Raw genomic sequence first — 8912 nt, forward strand, 5'->3', positions numbered from 1 at the left:
TTCACGTGATATCAAAAGTGCAAGGTTCACTGAACTAAAGATTTAAAAAAATATAAGCAAGTGAAAACATCACCAGGAGAATATGTCTATGCTTGTAAATATGCAAGAAGCTTTAATAAGCAGAAGGTCCTTTCACGTGTGCAGTCTCACAGACTGCTGCTAAATAATCCCAAGGTAGTCCAGTTGTAGATGGGAGGCGGGGATACGATTCAAATGCTCGTTCCTCTCTGCATAATGCATAAGAGAATTTTATGGAAGTGTTTTTTGGTTTTGTTTATTAACAGTATTTTAGTGAAGAAAAATACCTCTTGTTAGGGACATTGGGCGCATATGACTGGATGACTTGACATGTGGATTATGCAACATGAGATTTTTTTCATGGACATTTTTGACGTTTGCTGTTGTCCAACACCGGTCACCATAGATGCCTATTCTATGTCTTCAATGCCCATTCCATGGTTTTGTTGTATCAGTTGTCACAAAACTCACAATGAGACATAGCAAGGTTTGGGGCAGCCACCCGTATAATATGGTATCCTGGCTGCAAATTGTTTTTTAAGTTGATAGCACTGCTGTGCACAAAACTGAATCCAATACAGAACTGAGGGAATAGGGAAAAGGTGGAGGCTTTTAAAGGGGAAGACAGGAAGTGAAGTCAAAGGGGTCGGGCTCATGTAGGTCTTCTGTCATTGGTGCGAGCCTGGACGTGACATCACAGGGTCCGGAGCCGGCAAGGTCTCCTTCCATTGGCTTGGTCCCGGAAGTGACGTCAAGAGGACCAGGTGGAATCTCCCGTGAATGGTCTGCAGGCAAGGGAGAAAAAGAGTCAGTGCACTCTGCCACCTCCCGGTATGTCTCGGAACTGTCCTTACTCAAGCCCTTTAGCTGCCTCCCATGCGCACGTGTGTGACACAGTTTTGCATGAAAACATGAGGTTACATTTTTTTTTTTGGCCATTACAATAACCTACATGGGGTAAGTGACATTCACAAAAAATTAAGTTTTTTGCGTAGAGTTTTCTTTAATCATTGCACCACACTGCATAATATGTTTACTGTATGTATTCTGCACTCTCTCGATATACAACATAGCTTGAAGAATTTATAATCACAGTTACACTGGCCTGAGTGTGGTACTATGAAGAGTGAAATGTATATTTTCAGTATGGTCTGTACTACATATTTAAGCAACCAACCATTCTGCCTGTTTGGGGACCCACTCTGTTTGTGTCATGACTGCAGAAAACAAAATTTTATTATTTCTTTGCTTTGCAATGTATCATAATCCCCAGTATTTATGGGGACAAACAAAACCTCTCTTTGTGTATTGGCAGATATACTTCATTATTGAGTACTGTTATTTTCTATTCATTATGGCTCTGGGCTAGAGACTTCAAGTATGTTATTTTTTAGGTCTTTATATGTAGTCATATAGCATCTTAACAGCATCATGCTGCATCTTGTAGTAGCAAGCTGTCAAATTCTTCAAACTGTCAACATTACCAGCAAGTAGCCTGAAGGCAACAGATTGCCACATTCAGTTATTTGTAACCTCAGGTTCAAGCTTTTAAGATTTCAGAGGCCACAGCTTATCTTACCAAGAAGGCAAACATTCTCAGAAGGCCACCTGCATGTTCACTTGCAGCTTTTCAAAGCTTTCTGACTAGCCGGGCAGCTCAATCAGTCCTTTGGAGAAGCCAAGAGATACATTTTACTATTGATTATCATGTAAATGTAAATAAAAGGAGAAATTTAGTTTTGTCAACCTCTAAAACACTACTCTTTTTTGTTATACTGGAAAGTTGTTGATTTAAAAAAAATCAAAAATATTTAGATGAAATGCACACAAAAATATGAGTTATTATTGTGGGAAAACATAATTCCAGTATAATGAAAAGCATGCACTTTGTTTTCTGTTTGCATTTTGCTGGCTGTCATTGTAAAGCAAAAAAAAAAATTCCATTTAATATACATACTATGTACACATGAAAATTAATTTCAACTGGAACTTAAAATAAGGAACATCAGCAGATTTTGTTTTTTATTTGGAATTGCATGTTAATTGCCTATCAAGATTTGTGTGTGTGTGTGTGTGTGTTTGTGTATGATGATATAGACTAGATATTGAGAAGAATAGATGGGATCATCTTCAATATTCTACTGGTTACTTTGAAGTGCATAAGAGTGATAACAGCACATACAGTACTTAGGTAGTGCACAGATCATCCAAATGATGTGTTCATAGACGGAAATGTTTGAGTACTATCAGCATGTCAGTGCACCATCACTTTTAGAAACCAATGCAATGTTTTGTTTGGCTCTTTTCAGCAGAATTCTAGACATGCTGAGATAAAATAGTGCCATCTAGTGGTAAAATTAATTAGGTCATTTTATGTTCCAGAAATGTCTTGCTGTCACTGATCTGACTTGAGCAGTTATTAGTTTGAGAGGTTGATAGATAAGTGTTACAAACTTAAACCTTAAGCTTTTACTTCAATGCTGAATCCTTTTTGCAGCCAAATCCCTTCTAATTACTGCAGCTTGAAGTACTTTTATTTACCATCTGTCATTTTCCCAGATATTACTAATCTCTTTTCTCCCATGACATTTTTTTCCTTTTTGTTTTTACTACACACAAAGTTTTCAATTTTGATGGCACCAGTACAATAAATCAAATTACTCTGTAGAAGTACAGCTATAATTTGAGACTTGAGTCAGATCACTTTTACCTGATCTATTGTTGTTTACACTAATACAACAAATAAAATACCTTAGAAATAATAAAAAAATGACAGTTCACTGGCATATACAGTAGCTTATTTAGAAGCGGCTATTACTTCCAAATATACTGCTAATTGAAAGCCAATTGTTTTTTTAAAAAAATGTACTTAATATATTTTATTGCACCTAATTAAGACATCACCATGACTCTGAATATGTAGATCTGACATAATGCATATATCAAATGAATTTATATTATCTCCACTTTTATTTAAGAAAAGTTTTATTAGTCCTCATTTGTTCTTATAAAAGTTTGTTTAAAAATAATTTATTTAGTTTTCTTTGACTGTTCATAGCAGCATTATCTGGAACTGTAAGTCTGATGGGCATTGTTTTGCCCTTATTTTAAAAATAGGAACACCGTATTAGGCAGAAAAGAACTTACCAGAGAAAAGGAGACAGATTGACATTTGCTCTTGGAGAAATTTGGGTGGCATGGTAGCTGAAGGGCTAGCACTGCTGTCTCTTGTATCTACCATCTTTGGTCTGGATCCTGTGCTTAGCTGTTGTCCATGTGGGGTTTTCATGTTAGATAAATCAGGGGTCATCAATGATAGATAGATAGATAGATAGATAGATAGATAGGGGGTGATCAGTGGTAGATAGATGGATGGATGAACAAACAAACTTTTTTTTGTCCCCTGGTGGAGCTTTGGATAATAAGCCATGCAGGTTAATTTAATTGACAATTTCAAATTGGCCCAGTGCTAGTGCAAGTATGAGAGTGTGCATAAGGGAGTCCGGCCAAAGACTGATACCATAGCCAGGGTTTGTTTTTGACATGTACTTGAACCTCCTTAAATAGCTCCTTTTGACCCTGACATTTGGAATAAAGTGCAACCTTGTATCTTAAGTTGCTGTGTTCTGGTAGCTGTGTTTTCAAGTCTTACTAATTTGTGGGAATGGCACCTATGGACACATAACTGAAAAATTAAAATTTGTGGAGAAATAACATGCAGCAATTTTTACTGTCAGGTCCCATTGAACTAAAACATGTACTACATATGTTTGTGGCTTAAAATTTTATTGGATGGACAGCACTAATATTTGATATGATGGGCATATGTAAGGGTTGTCATACTGGCAAAAATACATTGAAGGCCTCAGAAATGTAATCATACTGTAGCTGCCTTAGGAATCCTCCCTCATTGCTTATGTTGAAGACCTGTATCTCCACTATACAAACATATTTCCAGTGAAAACATTGATTGGTATGCCCGCTTTGTTTTCTCTTTGTAATATAATGAATGGTTGTATTTTTTTTTACTTTAAATAACAAGTGGACATTTCAAAACTTGAACTGATCTTTAGTGTTTTTGTTTCTGTTGCCTTTAAATGCTTCCAGTTCCTGGTAATCACTGTACTGTATCTGCACCAGCAAATTAGGCAATGTAAGTCAGTCATTTAAAGAGCGAAAAGTGTGTATTTTTGTGAGGCTGCAAATTAGTCCCTGAGAGCCTGTTATAAATAGTACACATCCTTTACCAATGAGAGAGTCAGTTTTGGACTTTGGATACCATTTTGTAAAATGTATTTGCAGAGATGAATTGATGGTCTGTATACAATTATCCAAAAACAAGAAATTGATTATGTTGTGTTATAAATCAAGCTACCTGCTAAAATGTGTTACTCTAATAATATGATATGGTGCTGTTTTAAAATATAAATCTGCATTTTTTTTATGCTTGCTTTTCCTTTCTTTCTCACATATGGCAGTCACCTAATTCTTGTCAGAGTTTGACTCTTTTGTGGTCCAGTGTGTATGAAGAGGTGGCATGGACTTTGAAGAAACACATTCAGTGCAAAGTGAAATGCACAGGCTGGTCTGAACCAGAGGTGCACACTGATTCATAACAAGCACAGGTATGGAATTGTTTAATAGGTGAAATGTACTGTAAATAACATAGAGGTGCACACCAAGATAAAAGAAGCCACCTTAATTATTTCTAAATTCTTCACCCAGAGTAGTATGCTGTACCCCACCCATTGTCATGGAAAATGTTCAGTAAGTAAAGAAATGTGCTCAGTCATCGTTACAAATGAAATCCAAGATGGACGTTCTTTGTTTACCCCATTGGTGGAGCCTCACCATTAGGGTAGCTATGCTGTCCACAGCAAGACTGGTTACTCTTAAGATAACAGTTCCTTTTATTATTTACATTCATTTACATATAATCACTAGGAAGCATTCTAGTTACACCAATCAGTACACAGATAAATGGTATATTTTAGTAACACCCCTCTGCCATTAAGCACAATCCAAACATCCCAATATAGTCAATTATTAATAGTCTTAGGTAAATATCTAGTTCATAAAAAATAAGACGTTGTATATGAAAACAAAAAATATAAAGTTAAAATGTTATATAAGATCCCATCTTCTAATTTTAATTCTGGTGGTACATACAGTATGTTGTCAGGATGCCCTAGTTAAACAGGCCGGCAGTTGTAGTACACTATCCCTAACACCATCCATATTCTGAACTCACTTTTTTCATTGCCAGGTTGTATTGTACTCTAGCCTGTCTGCCCCTGGTAGATACTCGTCCTGGATGGGGCATGAGCCCATCAATCGGCACACTCCTAGCAAGTCAGTTTAGAGCTACCAGTCTAAGTTACATATCAATATCAACTTTTATACTGTTTATTGCTATTAACAGCAATAATGAACCAGATTTCAGGGCCATATGAGTACATTGAAATATCACAAGGATGGTTAATCTAAGGTGGTTTTTGCAATGGTGAGGCAAAAGCTGTAACCACGACTAACCATAAGGTGGTGTTCTCAGTATTTCTGAAAAGTACCAATCCATCCATTTTCCAGTCTTGCTTTGTCCAGTAGCGTCATGCGGTTTTGGCATCGATTCCATTAGTCATAGTTGCCAGTTAGAAACCAATTGTGTATACCCACATACACTCACAGGAGGACAACAGTGTCTCCATTTAAAGCCAGAGCAGTCAATATGGAGAACCTGTCCAGCTTCACATAAGAAGCTCACCAGCTCAGAAGGGTTGAAACCTTGTGAGTTGATCGATCAACAGCAGCCCAGAATAAACCTTGTGCCACTTCAAATACAATACGTGTTCAAACAGAATGTATTATTAATTTAAAAGGATTTATCTGAGCATCCCAGAAGTACATAGCAATGGGGTCTATGTAAAAAAAATTATCAGGGTGGAATAAAAGATGCTTTTGGCTTTAATTTAAGTAGAAAGAACAATCAAGATTTTAAAATATATGCATTTATTGGTGAAGGTCTGTCTCAAATGGTTTTTCATGGTTTGAATAGATGACTAGTATTAAAGGCAGGCAACTGCAACATGTAGCATTTTTGGAAACAAGTGAAGACCTGGTACTAAAAGTTAAAACACACTTCACATCTAAATGTACAAGACTGTAGACATGTGAGAGTCAAAATCCTGTTGCTGTTTTAGTAGCCTGTGAGCCTGCAAGATTTCATGGTGGTATTCCCCCAAGTTAGTTAAATCTGATGGCACTACATTAGAATTATAAATCATGCCCCCTCTCTGGGGAAAAATCACCCTAACCTGCTCACTGCTATAAACAAAGTAGTACAGTTTATTGATGAAATACAAGAGGCAAGGCAAAAAAAAAAACCAGAACATGAGGCAAGAAAGTTGAAAATAAACAGCGTTTGAGATCCTAATGGTATCTAAAGAGCTTTTCCCTAAATAAATCTTTAGCGCAAGTCACAATTCATTATTTCTGTGTTTAATACCAATATCTTTTAATGCAGGGGAGAACAACAGCAGTTCTGGCGGGCTGCAGTGACTGCAGATTTTCATTCCATCCCCGTTGCTTAAATGAAACCAATACTTGCCAATAACAGATCTAATTTAATTTAATGGCTTGTTAGTGTTTTAACCCTGAAATGTCTGGTCATTCTTATATCGTAGATTTTTTTATTTCCAAGGATATCATCCAAGTGTTTTGAAGCCTATAAAGTATGAGTAATTTTCAGTCATTTACATTATTCTCGTCAGTTTCCTTCTGACAATTTTATTAAACCAATTAGGGTGCAATAAATAGACACAAGAGTAAATGGAAAAAGTTAGAGAACTGCTGGTTACTTTATCATTTGTATCTTACTGTTAATAAGGAGCAATTAAAACAGTGAATGTGGCTGTTTAAATCAAAAATAGCAATTAATGGTGGGAAATGTCAACAAGTGAGATGGCTATAATAAAGCAGAAAAATGTCACTTGAGCAATAACCTCAATGGACCTCCAGGACCAACGTTGCTAGAAACTGTTTTAATGTTATCAGTGTCATCGTGTCACAAAATGGCAGCATCCATGCAAACCACATTGGCATTGTGATAATGGTGAAATAATAACATTAACAACATATAAAACACATTCCATCACAGAATAGAGTAACTAACATCTGCCATGTCAAAGAAAAGAAGGCAATACGGCTTTGACGCACACCATAATAGTAAGGGTGTGAACCTTTAGCGTTTCAGTTAAGATCATATTTTAAGGATAAATAAAACTGAAGTAAGTTGCATTATTTTATAATCATTAGTACTGCTGCAACACAGCTTTATAGCTATTGTCATTGTCTGTGTGGAGTCTGAATCCTCCCATTCCCAAAGCCATGTCGTTTAGAACAAGGTTTACTGAGTTTTTAAAACTGGTCCAGCCAGAGTTGTGTGAATTACAATGATGCATCTTCACTGTGCAGACAGTGTCTGACTTCCACCGGATGCTACTTGATGATACTTTTATGTCTATAAAATGCCACCCAAGGTTTACATCCATATGCAGTTTAATATAACACATTGATTATGCCTGAGTTTGGGAGTCTACCATGCAGTGGCTTGGTGTCCTTTCCGTAAATGTTTCCTCACTTTCATATTTTGCTGCTGAGATTCATCCAAAATCTGTGTGACCCTCAAAATGCATCAGAAAAAGAAACAGTTGCAAACCTGACGTAATAACAATTGGAATGTCATGATAGTAAAATGAGAGTCGTTCAGTTAGAGTGATTAAGTACAGGCCTACAAAATCTAATGGGATGAGACTGAAATGTGATTGTGCTGCATCCCTCCGAAAACTAGGAAGGATTAGACATTGAAGTGTTGGTGTTCAGATGTTTGACAGGATCACATGGAGTTAAATGCTACCAGGAGCAAATTTCCCGTTGATAATGTTCTAGATCCAAAAGGATCAAGTGTTTACATGGCTTGTGGGTTCTGTCTCCTCTTTACTGATAGAGTTGCATTTGATTTTGACTTCAGTGTTTTACTTTGTGAGGCCAAGGACTGTGTCTCTGGTCTGGATGTGAGCATCATCGGAGCACCACTAGGAACACTCCTGTCTCCATTTCTCTTCATGCTGTACCCCTCAAATTATACATTTAACACCAGGAAATGTCACCTGCAGAAGTTTTCTGATGATTCTGCGGCAACGAGGTGTATTGTCAAAGGGGATGACACAGAATATAGGAATCAGGTGGAGAACTTTATTTGCTTTCTGCAACTTAATAGCAAAACCAAAGAACAGGTTATTGACTGTTTGGACCAGTTTTGCTGGTTTGAGTGTGAATGTGTTGGTGGTACACTACACATGCCTGGAAATCCTAATCAAAGACAGGTTGGACTGGTCTTGTAACACAGACAAACTACTGTATATAAGAAAAGACAGAACAGATTCTTTTCTTAGGAGACTGCACTCCTTTCATATTGTTAGTGGTATCCTTCACATACTCTACAACTCTATAATGCACAGTGCATTTGTTATACTGTGGTGTGTTCTGTCAATTCCATCATCTCAAGAGTGGCCACTTTAATAAACAATTTAATTAAAAGGCTCAGTTATGGGATGCATTCTGGATCCCCTAAATATAGTAGTGATAGAATGAAAACAAAACCGAGTGCCATTTTGAACAATGCTGCACCTCCTCTTCATGACACACTAACACTGAGGACTTTCAGCCAACAAATTGTTCAGTAGACGTGTGTCAAAAATGTTACTGGGGCTCATTTATACCAATAGAATATGCCTGCGTAATGCCTCACTGTGACTTTGATTGCTTTGTGTATCTTTCGTCAAGCCAGAAGATTTTTCTTTCTTTCTTTCTTTCTTTCTTTCTTTCTTTCTTTCTTT

Source organism: Erpetoichthys calabaricus, chromosome 2 (assembly GCF_900747795.2).
Source record: "Erpetoichthys calabaricus chromosome 2, fErpCal1.3, whole genome shotgun sequence".
Lineage (NCBI taxonomy): Eukaryota > Metazoa > Chordata > Cladistia > Polypteriformes > Polypteridae > Erpetoichthys > Erpetoichthys calabaricus.